This window comes from Piliocolobus tephrosceles, chromosome 4 (assembly GCF_002776525.5).
Source record: "Piliocolobus tephrosceles isolate RC106 chromosome 4, ASM277652v3, whole genome shotgun sequence".
Taxonomy (NCBI): domain Eukaryota; kingdom Metazoa; phylum Chordata; class Mammalia; order Primates; family Cercopithecidae; genus Piliocolobus; species Piliocolobus tephrosceles.
In genome coordinates, this window is record NC_045437.1 from 111,630,001 (window position 1) to 111,649,342 (window position 19,342).

The window sequence follows — 19,342 nt, forward strand, 5'->3', positions numbered from 1 at the left end:
CGGGGAGGGAATTCCTTTCTCCCTGTGAGTCTGGGCTATTGAAAGGGGTGTCTGTGTGCCACCTCCGTCTTCTGGGCACCTGCCCCTTGTCTGCCTGATGCTACGAGATTAAAGAACCTCCTCCCTTGCTCCACACCCCCGCAGCCTGAGCGGGAGATGCAAGGACGCTGCACCATGTGTGGGTGGAGGCTGTGCAGGCCTTTCCTCTCTCTGCCTCAAGTGGCCAGAGCCACTGTCGGGCTGAGGGGCATCCAGTCTTCAAAATGCAGGTTCCCAGGGGAGCAGACTGGCTCGGCTGAGCCCTGCAGGGAAAAGAAGGGGTGAGAAGGAGGACCAGGGCACGGCCTGGAATGTGAGATGCTGCCAGTGGGGCGTTAGGGGGCCCCACTAACCAGCCAGGGCTTAGGGAAGGCTGGAGGTGCTGTGGAAGCCGGGCAGGTGGGAAGTTGTGCTGTGTGTCCAAACCCCGTGCTGTGTGTCCAAACCTGTGGATGAATGAGGTCCTCTGGGGCCTGGCTGGAGGCAGGCAGCGGGCTGTGGAGGTCTGCTCGGAGTCTGCTGCTCAGCTCTGCTTTTCGGGCCAGGGATGAACCCCCCCAGGAATCAAGCTGACACATGGGTCAGAGTCCCCAGGGCCCTGGTGAAAAGATACCTCAGGGGAAAAAGGGGGATGTAAGTGAGCTGAACACTTGGCAGAGACCCCACCTTCATGCTCACTTTCCTCTTGACCGGCCTTGCATGAGTCCGCGAGCCCTCTGGAGCCCAGCCTTATCCACACCGGGGGCTGAAGTCCGCTGCGTCGGCAAAATTCGTTTTATTTGGGAGAGCGTTTTCACAATTAACCTCATCTTATTTTTGAAACGTACCTTTATTGCAATAATAATAACAGTAAAACCATAATGGCTACAATTATTGAGTCTCTACTACGTGACCATGCCAAGCCCACGCTGGGCACCTGCCGTGCTGAATTATCTTAGGAAGTCCTCAGGCTGGATCTGCGAGACTGGTGGGTATAAAATCTTGCCTGCCTTCACAATATGAGTTCTTTCCCTAGCATCATATTGCCTTCCAACCCAGCGGGGAAAGGACTGGGCTTGGAATCACAGTCCAATGGTGGCTCCCGGCCTCGCCTTTTCCAGGTGCGTCCTTAGGAACGCTGCTCCCATCCTCTGAGCCTTGGTTTTCTCGTCTATAAAATGGGTCAGGGTTTTCATCGTGGGGGTTGATGTGAGGGTTAAATGAGAGAATGTCGGTGACTGTGCTTTTCAGTCTCTCAGTAGGGTGAACACCTTTTTAGTTTCCACATAAAATGTGGTTTTGTTATCATGACAGTGACACTATCTAATTTAGTGACAGCCCAGGAAGGGTCACTGCTGAGAGCCCACCAAGGACGCTGACTGAAGGTGGGACCCGGGGTGAGTCCTTCATAAGGCCGGTGGACGCAGATCAGCCTTTCTCCTGGTGCCGAGGGTCTCTCTGTCACAACAGCTGGTTGGAGGATGTCTAGAAGGTTCTCTCACTTTTGCCATCCAACTTTATTCAAACCCTAGTGATCCAGCCGTACTCCCCATTTTGAATAATGGGAAGGTTCGTTTCGAGCAAAGCATGAGAAATTTAAAACGTCTTACACTGAAATGAGTTTTATCACAACAGAGAAGCCGTTTTAGGAGACAAGTCTCAGAAGTTGAGAAAATATTTGGGCCGTGTCTTTTGTCCCCTGTTGCACAGAAGTGAGCACTGATTCATTCAGCAAACGTGTTGACAGCATGCTTGTCATGGGCACAGCGGGAGTGTCCTGCAGAGGCGATGGGGCATGGCAGAGAGTCCCGGGGCTTGGGAGACCAGCAGCAGAGGGTCAGCAGGGGGTCTGTCCTCTGATCGGAGCCCCAGCTCCCGCTGCAAGAGTGTAGCGTGGCCGAGGGAGACAAGGCGCGGCCCGTGCTTGGAGCATGCGTTGCCCCGACGGTTAATACCTTGCGTCCTCACTGAGAGCCTGTGCATGCCCGGAGAGTCCTAGGGACAGATCTAAGGCATGCCGGACCCTTTGGTGGTCTTGGGGAGGAGGAGCATTGAGGGAGCGTCTGAGAAAGGATGACCTTCCAGAACACTGCTGTGCGTGCGACCGAGCTTCCTGCAGTGCTGGAGCGGAGAGACGCAGGTTTTGCCCTTTCTGGCGCAGCAGCCACCGGGCTCTCGTGCACTTGAAGTGTGGCTGGTGTCCTTGAAGAACTGAACTTTTAATTTAACTTCTTATTTGTTCCAAGCTAATTTTAATTAAAAGTTTTTAAATTGCGGTGAAATATACAGAACATAAATCAGCGTCTTCACCGTTTTTAAGCGCGCGATTCAGGGACGTAAGCACATTCACATGGTTGGGCCGCCCTCGCCGCCACCGTCCACAGAACTCTTCATCCTGTAAAATGGAAACTGTGCCCGTTAAATTTCAGCCCCGTTCCTCCCCTCCCCCGACTCCTGGCACCCACCACTCCACTCACTGTTTCTAAGAATTTGACTACTCTGGGTACCTCGCATAAGTGGATCACACAGTAATTGTCCTTTTGCTTCTGGCTGACTTCACTTAGCACGATGTCCTCAGGGGCCTTCCATGTTGCAGCATATGTAAGAATGTCCTTCCTTTTCAGGGAGGAATAGTATCCCGGCCATCCATGGGCACTCGGGTTGCCCCATCATGGGCTACCGTGAATAATGCTGCCATGAACGTGGGTGTTCAGACCCTGCTTTCCGTTCTCTTGACTATATGCCCACAAGTAGAATTGCGGGACACAGGGTAATTCTTTCTTTCTTTAATTTTTTGAGGAGTTTCCACACTGTTTTCCACAGTGGCTGCACCATTTTGCCAACGGTGTACAGGGATTCTAGTCTCTCCAAATTGTCACCAACACTTGTCTCTTTTTTCTTTTTTATGGTAGTCACCCCAAAGAGTACTTTATTTGAATTAATTTGCACCTAGATGGAAGTCACAGTGTGACTGGCAGCTGCTGTGCTGGATAGGGCAGGGCTGGTTCTGTGCACAGACGGACTGCCTACCGTGCCCTGTCTCTGAACTAGGGTGCTGTGAGGGCCTCAAACCACAACCCCAAGGGGCTCCCAAGGCCTGGCCAGTGGCTTGTCACAGTTCTCTTGTAAGTCCCAGCTGGCCACGGGCTCCCCATGGCTGGAGCAAAAGCAAAAGCATGGAAGGACAGAGGTGGCAGCAGCCGGCTGGGACTGGGCTCCCAGTGAGGTGTTTGACTGGCTGTAGAGCAGGTGGGGCTGGGCAATGGCACGCCCAGAGCCCAGGGTGTGGGAGCCAGTCCTGGGCAGTGAGCTGCCCACTGAACTGGATGCAGAGAACGGTGGCACAGCCTGTGCCCTGGGAAAGGCCGTCAAGCCCTGGGAGGAGGAGCTGGTGGGGGCCCTGATGGTGAGGACCCAGGGAATGCAGACTCTGAGGAGGAGGTGAGGCAGAGGTGGGCTCAGTGCAGGCACAGCTCCACCCTGGCAGCCCTGCAGCCCTACACTGCCTCAGTTTCCCTCATCATTTGGGGTGACTTCTGCCTGCAGAACTTCCTTTGGGATCTCTTTGTGGCAGAGCCTGGGCGGGGATATGGGGTCCAGGGGTGGCACAGGCAGTTCAGCCTCATCAGTCACCCCCATGCTCCCCTCCGATGCCCAGGCTCCCTTGTAACTGACATGGAGCTGCATGGCTAGTTTTGCCTAGTGGCCTGTGTGAAAGGAAGTGATTTGGGTCACCTGTGGACCAAGGCTGGTAAGAGCTTGGAGTCCCCTCCATCTCTGTCTCCCCCTGCCATGGAAACCTTGGAAACCACATGTCCCAGAAGGCACAGCTACAGCATTAGGCTCGGCCCCCTGACCCACACCACACCATGGTGTGAGTACGGAAACCCAGTGTACACTGTATTGTGTTCAGCTCCTGAGATGGGGTGGATTCTCGGCATAGCCATCCTCCTCTGTCTGGTGCCCCGGCTGCCATTCATACGGGGGACCAGTGTTTATGGGGCATCTATTATATGTCAGGCTAGGGGTGCGGCCGTGAGCATGACAGGATGTAGCCCTGCTACCTTGCATTCTGGGAAGGCGGACACAGACGATACTCAAGTGGAAAACAAACGGGATCATTTCAAGTAATGATAAATGCAATGTAAGAAATAAAATTGTGGCTGGGCGCGGTGGCTCAAGCCTGTAATCCCAGCACTTTGGGAGGCCGAGACAGGTGGATCACGAGGTCAGGAGATCGAGACCATCCTGGCTAACACGGTGAAACCCCGTCTCTACTAAAAAATACAAAAAAAAAGTAGCTGGGTGAGGTGGCGGGCGCCTGTAGTCCCAGCTACTCGGGAGGCTGAGGCAGGAGAATCGCGTGAACCCGGGAGGCAGAGCTTGCAGTGAGCTGAGATCCGGCCACTGCACTCCAGCCCGGGCGACAGAGCCAGACTCCGTCTCAAAAAAAAAAAAAAAAGAAAGAAAGAAAATCGTTGTGAGATGGAGAAGGAAGAAGGGTAGGGGAAGGCAGGCCACTTTATACAGAAGGTCAGGGGCTGGTGCACGGGAGATATCATGGGAGCTGAGGCTCATGACAAATGAAGCATGTGGGAAGAGGTAGGATAGGGACAGCCTGTTCCAAGTCTGAGGGAGGGGGCAGGCGGCGCCAAAGCCCTGAGGCAGGAATGGGGCTGGCTGGAAGAATGGAGAAGGCCTGGCCTGTGAAGCAGGGGGCACAGGTAGGGGAAGTTGGGATGAGCGAAGCCGGCCGCCGCAGTCTTCCAGAGGTGAAGGGGAGCTGCCTGTGGCTCCGAGGGCAGTGGAAATCACTGGAGGGGCTGCTTCCTTTTCTTGTGAATGGCAAGACATGATATTCCCTTTTCCATGGGAAAAATGAAGCTGCCATTCTCATGTCACACTTGCCCGAGGGGAAGAGGGTTGGAAATGGAGCGTTTCACGGGGTCACCTGGGCACAGAAAGGGACTCTTTGGTTCAGGCAACCCCCCACCTGCCCATTCCGGCAGCCCCTGATGGGTCCAGTTTTCTTGTCTTCCTCCTTACATCTAGAAAAGCATGTTTCTTGGTTTATCAAAATATTCTATATTTAACACAGATGATTCATTTTATTTATGTATTTATTTTGAAATAGAGTCTCACTCTGTCGCCCAGGCTGGAGTGTAGTGGCGCGATCTCGGCTCACTGCAACCTCCTCCTCCCGAGTTCAAGCGATTCTCCTGCTTCAGCTCCCCGAGTAGCTGGGATTACACGCATGTGCCACCACGGCTGGCTAATTTGTTTTTGTTTTTGTTTTTTTTGTATTTTTAATAGAGACAGTGGTTTCACCATGTTGGCCAGGCTGGTCTTGAACTCTTGACCTCAGGTGATCCACCCGCCTCGGCCTCACAAAGTGCTGAGGTTACAGACATGAGCCACTGCACCAGCCATTTTTTTTTTTTTACTATGTAAAATTAGCATAAATTCATGTAGATATGTGAGTGTCTTCTCCCAGCAGTTATTGTCTACTACCTGGTTTTAATGATCACACAACATCACGCCATATGACTGTAGCACACTTTTTACCTAACTTATTATTTATATGACATATTCACATAGCAAAACTAATTTCTCCATTAGAGGTCAGACATGCCACTAACTGTACCATGTTCATCGAGCTGAATCTACCGCTCCTGCTTACGTATTTCCTTAAGCTGAGTTGCTGAAAGCGGAGTCTCTGGTCAACAGATATGCCCATTTTGTAAGCTTTCTACGCTGGAATGTTCTCTGTTATGGTTTCCTCTATTCCCGCTTTGTTGAGCAAATGCCTGTCTCCCCACCCCCTCACACCACTGAGTCCTTTTGAACAGTGGTAATTTAATTACAACTGAGATAACCTTTTTGTTGTAAGTTGTATTTCCTTGATGTTAATGAGCCTGCATTTAAAAATATACATGTATTTGTAAACAGAGATTATTTTATTTTTTGTGCTTGGCCTATTCATGCCCTTGATTCTGCTGGGATTTGGGGGTGTTCCATTCATCTGAAGAGTTTGCGTATCTAAGTAGATTAACTTTTTGTCTGTCACATGTGTGGGAAATATTTTCCCCCGTCTTCTTGTTTACCTTTTGTTTTGTTCTGCCTGGGATAGTTTTTGACGTCCTACGTTTTTGTGTGTTGTCAGATCCTGCAGTCTTTCCCTTCCCATGGGAAAAGCTTCTGCCTTGGGTGACGTGTTTGGCGTCTCCTGCCCTCCCCAGAAGTTAATCTTCTGAGATGCTGCTCTGTTTGGCAGCCATACTTCCCAAGCTCCAGCTCCTCACCAACCACTGACTGTTCTTGTCACACCTGGGTTCAGCCATAGCAGCCCTCCACCCGAATTTCTCCCGAAGTAAGAGGAAAGATAGACTGGGCGCGGTGGCTCACACCTGTAATCCTAGGACTTTGGGAGGCCAAGGTGGGTGGCTCACTTGAGGTCAGGAGTTCGATACCAGCCTGGCCAACATGGCAAAACCCCGTCTCTACTAAAAATACAAAAATAAGCCAAGGGTGGTGGCCCGTGCCTGTAATTCCAGCTACTCAGGAGGCTGAGGCAGGAGAACGGCTTGAACCTGGGAGGCAGAGGTTGCGGTGAGCCAAGATCATGCCACTGCACTCCAGCCTGGACGACAGAGTGAGATTCTGTCTCAAAAAATAAATAAATAAATAAATAATAAATAAAATGAAGGGGACAGGGGAAGATAGAGAATTCAAAGGAGCCAGTGTATTACATGCAATGCATTCTCATTTCCCTGCAATATCTGGCTGTTGCAAAACTCATCAGTGGGGAACGCTGGCCTATAGGCAGAGCCAGCACGTAACTCCCAGGGCCCAGCGCAAAATGGAAATGTGGGATCGCTTGCTCAAAGAGCAGAGTAAAGTGCCATAAAAAGGGACTATTTAGCCACTTCCTTTCTTCCTTAGTCTCTGTCTCTTTCTCTCTCAACTTGCTGTTTTTTTATTTGCTTTTTAATGTTGTTCTAAGTGAACAAAAATTGGAACCTTGAATTATTAGCATGAATTTCTTATTCATCTTTAAATTGTGCAGTGGCTATTTTAAATGCAAATATTAGAGCGTTTAGCTTCTACGTGGAGTCACTGAAATTAAACAAATGTGCATTTTGTGGCTGATCCTGGTGGGTGCCTCAGGCTGGCCAAAAGTTTATGACAGGCACAGGCCAGACTCAGGGAGGCTGGGAGGAGAAAGAGAGGATCCCACAGAGTGAAAGCCCACTGAGGGATTTCTCCTCAGGTACGGGGTCCTAGCAGAGTGAGTGCACCCCCAGCGTGAAGGGTGCGCCCACTGGAGTCTGAGAGCTTCCTGCCACCGCTGGAAGAACACATTGTTTGTGCCCCAGCCAGGGGGTCTGAGGAAGTAGAGCCAGGCACACCCCCTTCCCACTGGTGCACTGCTCCAGCCCAGAGCGTACGGCCATAGCCAATCCCATCTCTATGCAGGTGTCACTCATGGGAGGCTCACCTCCGCCGAAACATGGGCTCTGGCCGGCCATCCACCAGACATGTCCCTTTCCTGCCAGCCGTGGGCAGGACGGCCACCACCACGCCTGCCCTGAGATGCTGTGGGGAATACATGCCTGATCCTGCACCTGCTGGGGGCGGCTGAGAGCCTGTCCTGGGGAGGTGGGACCATGCTCCATTGCCCCAGGAGCCTTCACTTCCAAAACACACGTGCAAGGGTGAGATGATGAAGAACTTCCAGAAGGAGCTGTAGAGGGTCAAGCCCCAAGTTCGGGGCCTTCTGAACACGGGCCCTGGTCATCTATGAAGTCAGCCTGCCCCTAGGGCAAGCCCAGGAACCTGAGCCCTGCACTCAGACCCCACAGCCCGGTGGACCACCTGGTGCCCTGCATGTGCCCCCATATGCCACCTCAGGCTCCCATTCTCTGTGGCCTTTCCCCAGCTTCTACTTGGGCACGTCCACACAACTCCGAGGCCCAGGGGAAGCCGGCTGTGCTAAGAGGGCGCCGGGTGTGCGCTGAGCCTGTGGCCCTTGTCCGTGGAGGCTCCCTGCACTGGGTTTTTGTTTTTGTTTTTGTTTTTTCTTGCGATACAGTCTTGCTCTCTCGCCCAGGCTGGAGTGCAATGGCATGATCTCGGCTCACTGCAACCGCCACCTCCCAGGCTCAAGCAATTCTCCTGCCTCAGCCTCCCAAGTACCTGGGACTACCGGCACATGCCACCATGCCCGGCTAATTTTTGTATTTTTAGTAGAGACTGGGTTTCACCATGTTGGCCAGGCTGGTCTAGAACTCCTGACCTCAGGTGATCCACCCACCTCAGCCTCCCAAAGTGCTGGGATTACAGGCATGAGCCACTTGGGGATGCCCACATTCCCCCATCTAAGGGCAGAGGGGTCTCCCTCCCAAGCACTGTGAGGGCTAAGAGGATGGAGTGTGAGCCATGGGCAGAGGTGCGGCCCGTCCAGCCTTGCTGGCCCCCTGGCCCCATCACTAGCAGAGTGAACTCTCTTCCCTCTGCCTTCATTCTGCTCCTGCTCCTCCCAGCCTCGACTCTGGCTCAGCCTCCAGCCTCCACCTTGCATTGCTGCCTCCCCTGGGCCCAGCCGGGAGGATAAGGGGCTCTCCTCTGTCCAGGCCTGCCCCCCGCCCCCGACGGCATTGGGAGACCACTGCCATGTTTGACGCTTCCTGCTTGGAAACGTGCTCCCTGAGGTACTGGGTGCTGCCAGGCTGGGACACAGTTGACATTGGTGAACATGCCTGATACTGACTCTGGGGCTTTGGTATTTCTCACATTTTCAAAAACTTGCTCTGCCAGTGCCTAGGCTAGTCTCTGCTCACAAACTAGATGCAGTGGCCATGTGTGTGGGCCTGGGCACACGTGGAGTGGGCTTGAGCCTGACAGGCTAGGAGGCAGCTCAGATGTGTGTGGCACCTCAAGTTTCGTCACCAGGTACAGTCAGGGACTCTTCTCCAGGCTCAGGTGAATGGGAGGCAGGGATGAATGCCTTGGAAGATCAGAGCCATTGTGAAAGTAATATGTTTATTATATATGCATTTTTATTTTTTTGAGACAGGGTCTCACTCAGTCACCCAGGCTTGAGTGTAGTACTGCAATCACAGTTCCGTGCAGCCTCAAACCTCAGCCTCCCAAGCAGCTGGGACTGCAGCCTCACACCACCATGCCTGACTAATTTTTTAAAGATTTTTTTAGAGACAGGGTCATGCTATGTTGCATGGTGGACTCAATCTCCTGGGCTTAATGATGCTGCCGTCTCAGCTTCCTGAGTAGCCGGGATCACAGGCACGAGCCACCATGCCTGGCTATGGATACATTTTTAAAAGTAAAATCTATCTGTGCCAAGACTTCAAGAAATATAAAGCTTGGGCCCAAGGCTAAAGTTTCCTTTGTGGCTTCAAGCATTTAATTAAAGCACTAATTTCAATCCTCCTCTTCCCTGCGAAGCCTAAGGCCTCAATGTGTTGCTTAAATATCAGGATCTACAAAGACCTTGAACTGTCTGTGTAAGCCCCTGGTCCTACTGCACTCCTTGTAGACAGGAGGGAGAGACCGTTGCAGTGGGTGACACCCAGCCTGCAGCAAGGCCGGCGCTCAACCTATTTGCTAATGAGAACACATACTCTCAGGCCTGCCAGAGGCCACCAGACAGATGTAAGCCATCCCCCCCTGAAGTGGCCCCTTTTTTAGAAGCATTTTAAAACATCAGTTTTACATTAAAATAAATTTGGACATATTACTTGCATGAAAGCAAAATTCACGTGAACTGGAGATTCTAAATCTGTGTTGGCAAACTCTGGCCCCAGGGCCACCTGGCCCTTCACCTGTTTTTGTAAATAAAGTTTTGTTGGAACACAGCTACGCCTATTGATTTATGAATTGCCTATGTTTTTTTTTTTTTTTTTTCTTTTTTTGAGGCAGAGTCTCACTCTGTCATCCAGGCTGGAGTGCAGTGACATGATCTTGGCCCACTGCAACTTTCCACCTCCCGGGTTCAAGCGATTCTCTGCCTCAGCCTCCCGAGTAGCTGGGATTACAGGCGCCCACCACCATGCCCGGCTAATTTTTATATTTTAGAAGAGACAGGGTTTCACCATCTTGGCCAGGCTGGTCTTGAACTCCTGACCTCAGGTGATCCACCTGCCTCGACCTCCCAAAGTGCTGGGATTACAGGCGTGAGCCACTGCACCCGGCAGAGCCTGTGGCCATTTTTGTGCTACAACAACAGGTTGGGTAGTTGCAACAAAAACCGTATGGCCCACAAAGCTGAGAAGAAATTCACTATGGGGTGCTAAAGTAATATTTGCTACCAGGCTCTGCAGAAATGTACTTGCTTAGTGCCTGCCTTGAGCTATGATGGCCCCAGGCCTCCAAAGTTAGCATGTGCCTTTCACTACATCAGTGCATGTGGGTATTAGGGAAGTACTGAGTGCAGTGGGCTGCTCAGACCCCGGCCCGCCCCCACCCTAGCCTTATCAGCACAAAGCTCCGGTGAGGTTACTTCGGGGATTCTTTGTAAAGGATAGAATGAGCTGCTCTTAACCGCTGTAGAACGGCAGAGCAGGAGGAGCAGGTTTCTGGTCACGCAGAACAGTCTCTCCCACCTGTGTTAACTGCTTACGTTCTGGGAGAATGCCTGAACCCCCAGAGCATCTCTTCTGCTGAGGGCAGACACGCTCCTAGGCCTATGGAGAATGTGGAATCCAAGGGTCTTCTGTGCCTTCAGTCGAGGCTATAACCTTTGACCCCTCCCAGCACGAGAACATTCTCTGTACAGTATGTTCTTCAACAGTTTTTTTTTTTTTTTTTTTTTAATGAATGATTTCTCTCTATGCCAGGATTCAGATATTTTTCCTCTTTTCTTTTCTAATTTAATCCAGAAATTGGCCTGGACTTACCAAAGCCTTGCCAGGGTTTGCAAACAATCAGAAGGCATATGGGCTCAATTTCTCACCAACTTTCAAACGTGTTGAGACCGCATGGTGGCGGTGGGGAAGGCAGCGGCCGGACAGGAATGCTTTCGGCTGGTCGTGGTGGAAATCTTGTAAACTGGCCACGGAGCTGCAAACCAGCCAGGCGGAAAGCGTCACCCCAAGTCATAGTTCACGAGTCTCTGGCTCTGGTTCCTGGGAAAGAGAAAAACATCTCTGAAACTGGAAACGAAAATGTGGTTCCCTTAAGTGGGGGGAGGGAAGTGGGGTTCAGGGTCTGCTGGTGGCGGCGTGGCCCTGGGGATGTTGCTGGCACTGTTTCTGTTCCTCACGCTTGTCCCGCTGGCCTCAGAGCCTGGCCTTGTGTGCTGCACCAGGAGACACAGCCATGAGGGCCAGTGGTGTGTGCGAGGCTGCATGCAGGGCTCAGAAGAGGGCAGTGCCCTCACGTGCTCACAGGAGCCAGGCAGGAGGGGCCCAGGTGGCTGAAGGCTGTCGGGAGTGGTGGGGACTGGGGCGACAGAAGAGGCCACGACCCCTGGTTCCAGCCCCCCTGGAACCAGCTCCTCCTGGTTCCACTCACTTGTGTTTCTGTAGGAAGAAGCAGACCACTGCTGTCAGGTCCTTCTTCCATGAGAAGCTGAAAATCTAATTTTTGTGGGAAATCTAATTATTTTTCAATGTGGGCCACAAATTGAAATTAAGAACCCACGCTGCACAGGTGAAGCAGAACACGGCTGTAGGACAAGTCTGGCGTGTGGGTGGCCTGAGTGTCCTTTCCAGCCTAGAAGGAAGGAGGTGACTGCCTGTCCTGCTGCGCCCTGTGCTGGGCAGTGCCAACTCCCGGGGCCGTTGGGAGCACCACTCGAGTGGAACACCAGGGAAGTGCTCAGCAGAGACGGGCATGGGAGGAGCATGCTGAGACTGAGAGCTGTCCTCAGTCGTGTTCGGCACTCCCTGAACTCCCGGCCTCCACGTCCCTGCACTGAGGGAGCTCAGAGCACAGGAGTATGGGGAGCAGAATCAGGACGTGTGATTACACCCTGGTTCATCAGGGAAGGGTGCCTGGGGCGGCTGGTCAGGGAAGGCTCCTCGGACAAGGGCCACTGCCGCTGCCTCTAATGAGGGCTCCTGGCGGCGGTACAACACCTGCAAACCTGGCTGCATCGTGAATCGCGGTGCACAGATTGGGCCCTGCTGGAGCTTAGGGGGCTTGGAGAGCAGCAGCGAAGCTGCTTTGTGGTCTACAAAGATGGACTCATCTCTCTTAGGAGGTTTGGGGCTTATGCTTTCTATCCTTGGAAGCACCTCTCCCCACCTGAGGAGGGGGAAACTCACATTTGCTGTTTTTGCACGTGCTGACCCTGTGCAAGGAGGCATGTCTGGGACCTCACTACCTTGCCCCAGTGGCCCTGTGAGATTCCCTTGCCTGCATCAGGTCACTGAGACTCAGAGAGACATGGCCAGAGCACGGCAGACGGAGTCACATACCTGTGGGAAAGTGGCCCCTGTGTTGGTCCTTCCCTACTGTTCTGGCCTGAAGATCCAGAGATCCCAAATCCCCGCATGTTCCACAGGTTCTCATCTCAGGCCTCACTGACCTCCTCGCAGCATTTGGAGTCCCCTGGCCACACCTGCCTCTCCCCACATGCTCCACGGGTTCTCATCTCAGGCCTCACTGACCTCCCCACAGCATTTGGAGTCTCCTGGCCACACCTGCCTCTCCCCGCAGACCTTCCACTCTGCCTCTTGCTTTGCCTTGGCTTCTGCGTCTACTGTGTCCTCCTGTTTTGAGGGCTGCCCTCCTGCCTACTCACTCCTTTAGTGCACACGGATAGAGCAGCCTTAGGTGCTGGGGATGTCGTGGTGAGCACGGGATCTAGACCGCAGACAGCATATGATCCAGCAGGTCTGGGGAGGCCGACAGACCAGTGATGGTGAGCAGGTAGGGAACCCTCTGACGGGGGTCCTGTGGGTGGGTCTCACCTCTGCTTCCTCCTGAAACCCTCCCCGCAAGCAGGCCTCTCCCCTCCTCCCAGCTCCTCCGCAGACCTGACAGCTGAGGTGGAAGCCTCCCGGCAGCCTGTCCTTGGCCTCCCGTGAGGAGCCGGTGGTTGTCAGAGTGCGAGTTTGAGTCGCTGTGGACGAGGAGGGCCAGCTGTCTGCACACCCGCTGACAGCTTGAGGCAGCCTCAGAGCTTGTCCTGTGCAGGCTCCAGCAAGGAGGTGACAGCTGAACCACAGACAGAGGCGATGATGTGCTGCGCCGGGCTCCCGGGCTGGCCTGGCATGGGCTCTCACTTCCCAAGGCCCCTCCCGGGCTGCCCCCTGAGCTGAGTTGCCGTCAAGCAATCCTGGGTCTTGCTCCCCAGTCCAGGGGTCTCCTTGGTGGTGTGTCTCAGGAGGGTTAGGGACTCCCACAAAGGTGACTTTGTACTGGGCCCAGGGAGGGTCTGCCTACCTGATTTTTCACTGAGTGCCTGGAAAAGGCCAGGCACATAGTAGGTGCCCAGTAAATCTATTTTGAATGAATAAGTGACTAAATGAATTCCCATAAAGCAACTGTGATCTCAGAGCTTCCCATAAAAAATGAGCTCTATCTGTGGGTGTGGAGCTCCTGGTGGCTGGGTGCCCTCATGCCTTCACGTCTATGGCAGAGGCCGTGTCTCCGTTGTCGATGCTGACAGCTGAATGGCCAGGTCCCGGGATGCGGTTTCTAGTTGCAGCAGCTTTGCCAAATTGCTCTCCAGAGCTTCTGTACTGACTCCCACGCCCACTTATGTGAGCCTCTCAATCTCTCTGTGCCTCGGATTCCTCACTCATACAATGGGGATAATACTCACTTGTGGGGTGTGGGAGGGGCAAGATATCGCACACGGGGAACTACTCAGCACAGGCGGAGAAGATCAGAGCCGACCAGCCAGGCGAGCCGTTGTTCATTCGGCCCATGATGTCTGGGAACAGCCCCAGCCAGCTCCTGTGCTGGACAAGCTTTTCCTCATGGGGGCCACCTGCTTGCTTTGGCACAGCGAGGACAGGGCCTTGGCAGCCAAAGGAGACCGTCAGCTGCCTCCACCTGGTTGTGGAGATAGTCCCAGTGGGGTGATCCTTGAGCTGGTTTTGGTCACAGAGTTGGTGTTTCCCAAGTGGAAAGTGGGGAGGGCATAACTGCACACAGAGGGGGCCGCTTGTGCAAAAGAGGTGCCAGCCCTTGGCCACCCTGGGGAGCCCACTGGGGTGGGAGAAGGCGCATGAGGCTGAGCTTGGCCTTGGTCCTGAAGCCTGGAGCAACTCGAGAGTACGGGCACCCAGGATGCATCAGCAAGGATGCAGAAGAGTCCCTGTCTAGTGGAGATGGACAGGCAGCTAACGAACGAGGGTGACTGGAGATGACAATGGTGCCAGGAAGTTACTCAGATGGGACAGCACCCGAGGCAGCATGGGTGCCCCATGGGAAGGTTCACAGAGTGGGAAAACTTCACAGAGCAAGGGAGACTTCCCTGCAGCCAGACAGCAGGATGGAAGCCTGGGTGCAGCCCGCACGACCTCCCACCCATGCCTGGCAGTGAGCCTGGCCTGGGGGCTGCCCATGCTGGCCCTTCCCAGCCTGAGCAGAAGTGATCACGGACACTTGTGCCTCCAATAATTCAGCCCCTCTTCCTTTGGTTCTGGGTTTCCTGTGTAGCGGTGGGCAGGATTTCATCTATCTTCCCGTCTGCCAGAGTCTGGCAAGGGAGCTAAGCCACCTAAACAGACTCCGATGGTGCAGGGGGCATGTGACCTGCTGCACAGAAGGGCAAAGCCGTTTCCTGCCAAGCCCAAGAGGCGCTGGAACGCCTGTGCTCTGGGTGTTGGAAAGCACCCCGCGTGACTGCACTTTCAGGGAGGGATGTGCTCTCAGCGGATGACCCTTGCCGTGAGCTTGTAATGCAGGACCCTTCTTGCAGCCGTCACCTTACTCTTGCCCTGTGCTCTGAGTGCCTTGGGAGCCCCTGCCCATATCGAGGGGCACACTGCAAGGTGATGGCCTGCGGCCCTCTGTCATGCCTTCTCAGTCTCTGAGGGGTTCATACCTGCTCTGTCAGGGCCTCTCCCTTCTTCCTTATCATGCATGGATGCCTGGGGCGTAGGGAGGCCCAGTTTTGCTCTGAGGTGGTCAGGTCTGACGTCTGGGCCACTTAAGCGTGCTGGACCCCTGCCCAGTCCGAGCCCTATGCCTTGATGGGTGTCCACTCTGCAGACTCTGCCAGCCACTGCCAGCTACCCATGCCCTGGCCCTCATCAGCAGGAGCTGCTGCAGCCCCCACATACCCCTCTGGAGCTGGGGGGCATCCACGTGCTGCCTGAGGCGCATTCATTAACATGAGATCCCTCTCGATTCTAAGCACCTGCCTAGCCACCATGTGGATCGGACTCCACCCTCAGCAAGGGTCTCATCTCAGTGGGAAGTGGAGCTCAGAACCCCAGGGACTATCTGCATCTCATCCTAAGGCAGGGGCAGCGGTAGGGATAGGGCTCCGGCTCCAAGCCTGGTATGAGCTCAGCAGCCCACCCCCCGCCCCAGCAGCATGCTCTCTGCCCCCCTCCTCCACACCGTTCCTGTCCCCTGATGCCACGGCCCTCTCCTCCCATAGCAGCATTTTCCTTCCCTCTTTCCCTAGGTCACACTGGTGACAGAGCAGCAGCAGAATATGATGTGCAGGGGAATAAAAATGCGTTGTTCTCAAATTACATGGTGGTGCCCGAACGTACCCAGGTGACTGAGCTCAGTCACAGGGGATGGGCTGTGCCACACAGGCTCTGAGGCAGGCATGGGGGTGCCAGGGCCAGGGGTGGCACAAGGCCTGGACATTTGGGGCCCCTCTTTGAAAGGAAACTCCACACTGAGCCCCCCAGGGCTCTGTGGCCAGGGACAGCCGACAAGCTCAGCAGAGTTCCAGGGAGGCAGGGCCATCCCACAGCCACTGCCGGCAAGAATCAGAATCCCTGACTTTTCTCGGCCTTTCCCTGTCAGTGGCTCGCAGCGGCCGAGAGGCCCCTGGGGGACACTGGGCTCTGGCCTGCAGCCTCGGCCGTGTCCTTCTGTGTCCTGCGGCCTCAGCAGCACTGGTTCTTCCCCATTCTGCAGCATTTCCGTTTCTGATGAGGCGTCCGGCCAGCGAGTGGGAAGGTCGGTCTAAGTGGTGGCATGGCGACTCAGCCAGCAGGGAGAGCTCCAGGGCTGGGTCACACTCACAGACGTGCCTGGGCGCGGCAGCCCCTCCAGCTCTGGAAAACAGGGACATGTGCAAGCTGTTCACTCAGACCCCTCCCCATGGTGATAGAGGAAAGCCAGGGTGGGTGTAAGGGTGAAGTCCCAATGGACCATTCTGCTCATGGGGTCCCAGGGAAGCAGCTTGGGCTATTGGACCCTCCTGTAATTTGATGACAATTTCTTTTTTTTTTTTTTCTTTTTGAGACGGAGTCTCTCTCTGTCGCCCAGGCTGGAGTGCAGTGGCACGATCTCGGCTCATTGCAAGCTCTGCCTCCCAGGTTCACGCCATTCCCTGGCCTCAGCCTCCCAAGTAGCTGGGACTACAGGCACCCGCCACCACGCCCGGCTAATTTTTTTTGTATTTTTGTATTTTTAGTAGAGACGGGGTTTCACCGTGTCAGCCAGGATGGTCTCAACCTCCTGACCTCGTGATCCGCCTGCCTTGGCCTCCCAAAGTGCTGGGATTCCAGGCGTGAGCCACCGTGCCCGGCCGATTTGATGACAATCTCATTGAGCCTGTACTAGGTGCTGGGGATTTCACTTTTTCACCCGCGTCCCTGTGAAGAGACCACCAACAGGCTTTGTGTGAGCAATAAAGCTTTTTAATCACCCGGGTGTTGTTTTTACCTAAATCAATCTGGCCTGGTATATGACAACATAAAAAAACTCAAGGATAGAGCCCAAAAAACTCGCCAACCCAGCAAATAATTATGCTGAACCCCCTTGGGCACTCTCTGATTGGATGTCCTGGGTCCTCCCAATTCCTAGTCCTTTAATACCTATTTGTCTCCTTCTATTCGGACCTCGAGTCTTCCATTTAGTTTTTTAATTCATGCAAAACCACATCCAGGCCATCACCAATCATTCTATACAACAAATGCTCTTTTAACAAACCCACAATATCACCCGTTACCCCAAACTCTTTCTTCAGTTGAATCTCTCCCACTCTAGGTTCCCACGCTGCCCCTAATCCCTCTCCAAGCAGCCCTGAGAAACATCGCCCATTATCTCTCCATACCACCTCCCAAAATTTTCACTGCCCCAACACTTCACCACTATTTTGTTTTGTTTTTCTTGTTAATATAAGAAGACAGGAATGTCAGGCCTCTGAGACCAAGCTAAGCTGTCGTATCCCCTGTGACCTGAACCTATACATTCAGATGGCCTGAAGCAACTGAAGATCTACAAAAGAAGTGAAAATAGCCAGTTCCTGCCTTAACTGATGGCATCCCCCATTGTGATCTGTTTCCACCCACCCTAACCGATCAGTTGACTTTGTGACAATACACCCTCCCCGCCCTTGTGATAAGTACTTTGTGATATTCCCCCACCCTTGTGAATGTGCTTTGTACGGTACACCCTCCCCACCCTGGAGAAGGTACTTTGCAATATTCTCCCCCACTTGAGAATGTATTTTGTAAGATCCACCCCCCGCCCGCAAAAAAATTGCTCCTAACTCCACCGCCTCTCCCAGACCTATAAGAACTAATGACAATTCCACCACCCTTCGCTGACTCTCTTTTCCGACTCAGCCCGCCTGCACCCAGGTGATTAAAAAGCTTTATTGCTCACACAAAGCCTGTGTGGTGGTCTCTTCACACGGACGCGTGTGACAACTTTCATTGTTGCTTCAACCTGAAACAACCCTGAGACGCAGGGACTATTATTAGCTCCATTTTACAGATAAGGAAACTGAGGCCCAGATCGGTTAAGTAATTGGCCCCCAAGTCACACGGCAGGATTGTGGCAGAACCCCCCACGTTGGCACCCATGCAGTCTGACCTCGGAGTGGGAGTATCGCCCCCAATGCTCTGCTAACCCCCCAAACTCCAGAGAGGGGGAGCGGCAGCCTCTTGCAGTTGTTAGTACAAAGCCGGGAAGGTTTGTCATGCAACCTGTCTTCTCAGCGTGCCTGCTGGAGTGCTACACATATCTCTTAAGCATAGCACATGCCTCTTAGCCTCTGCTGGGCTCTGTGCATTGATCAGCTGGCCTGGGGGTGGAGGAGCCCCGTCCCCACCCTGAGGCACCTGCAGAGGTATCAGCAGAGTGTGGACGGGCACAGGAGACATCGCCTGAGGAGTGAGGGGGTGGCCTTGGGCAGAGTGTTCTCGTACTGGGTATTGAAGGAGGGGGCTCTGACCGCCTGGCTTTTTGATGTATGATCTGACCCCAGTAATTCTGATCCTGGCCATTTCCATTCCATGATAGTTTGATATTTTGAGCAAGAGTCATGTTTCTTCTCGCATTGCCTCTGAAGCATTTGCTGAGGGTGAGAAGCCAGAGGGTGAAGAAGCTATGCCGTGAGAACATTTATTCTCGTGATAAGCCCAGGCTCTGGCAGCCCCGTTTAGGCACCATATGCAATGCACACAGATGAAACAGTTCCTCCCCGAGGCCAGCAGACCTCTCTCCCTGACTTCTGGCTGCACTCTCTTCTCTGCCTCCACCTTGGTGGTCCAAGCCTGGCCTCCGAAGGGGCCGCAGAGAGAACAGCCCTCTCCCCACTTATTTCAGGGGGGCCCAGAGAAGTCACAGAGCAGCAGGTACCCCTCCCCCAGGCCTCTGACAGACTTTGCAGGCCTGGCTTGCTCCTGGCCATGGTTTTGCCAGGTGGGTCACAGGCTGCCTCTGGTGGCCCAAAGCTCAGCCGAGCGAAGGAGATGGGAACTTTCCTGAAGATTGGGGTGGCCGCTGTTCCAGTGCCCCTGCCTGTCTCCTCTGCGGCAGCCGGGCGGGCCAGCAGGCCTCCCCTAGTAGGGAACCTGAACTGGTTCCCCTGTTTCTGCACCCCTCCCCCACCTTGGCAGAGGACAAAGTCACCTCTGCCCAGCAGCCTCAGGCCACCTCCCAGGGCTCACCGTCCCCGGGGTGGAACTCTGCCACCCTCGGAGGCAAACTTTTACATCGTCATGCAGAGCCGTTCCTTCCTCATTGTCTATTCCAGAACAGAAACTTGGCTGCATCTTTGCATAAGCAAAAGGCACATTACAATGTATTTCCCCAAACAAGAGAGGCTTTGGCCTCTCTCCGCACAAAGATGGCTGCGGCTTTGAACATTTCCCCCCAAGGTTTAAAGATTCCAGGATCAATTTCTCAGACAGGACTCAAGGACATTGTC

General features: G+C 53.8%; 1 protein-coding gene across 2 annotated transcripts in view; it reads left to right on the top strand.

Moving 5' to 3' along the window:
- Positions 1 to 19,342, top strand: part of ADAMTS2 (ADAM metallopeptidase with thrombospondin type 1 motif 2) — a 223,306-nt gene that overhangs the window by 129,428 nt on the left and 74,536 nt on the right. The window lies entirely within an intron of this gene.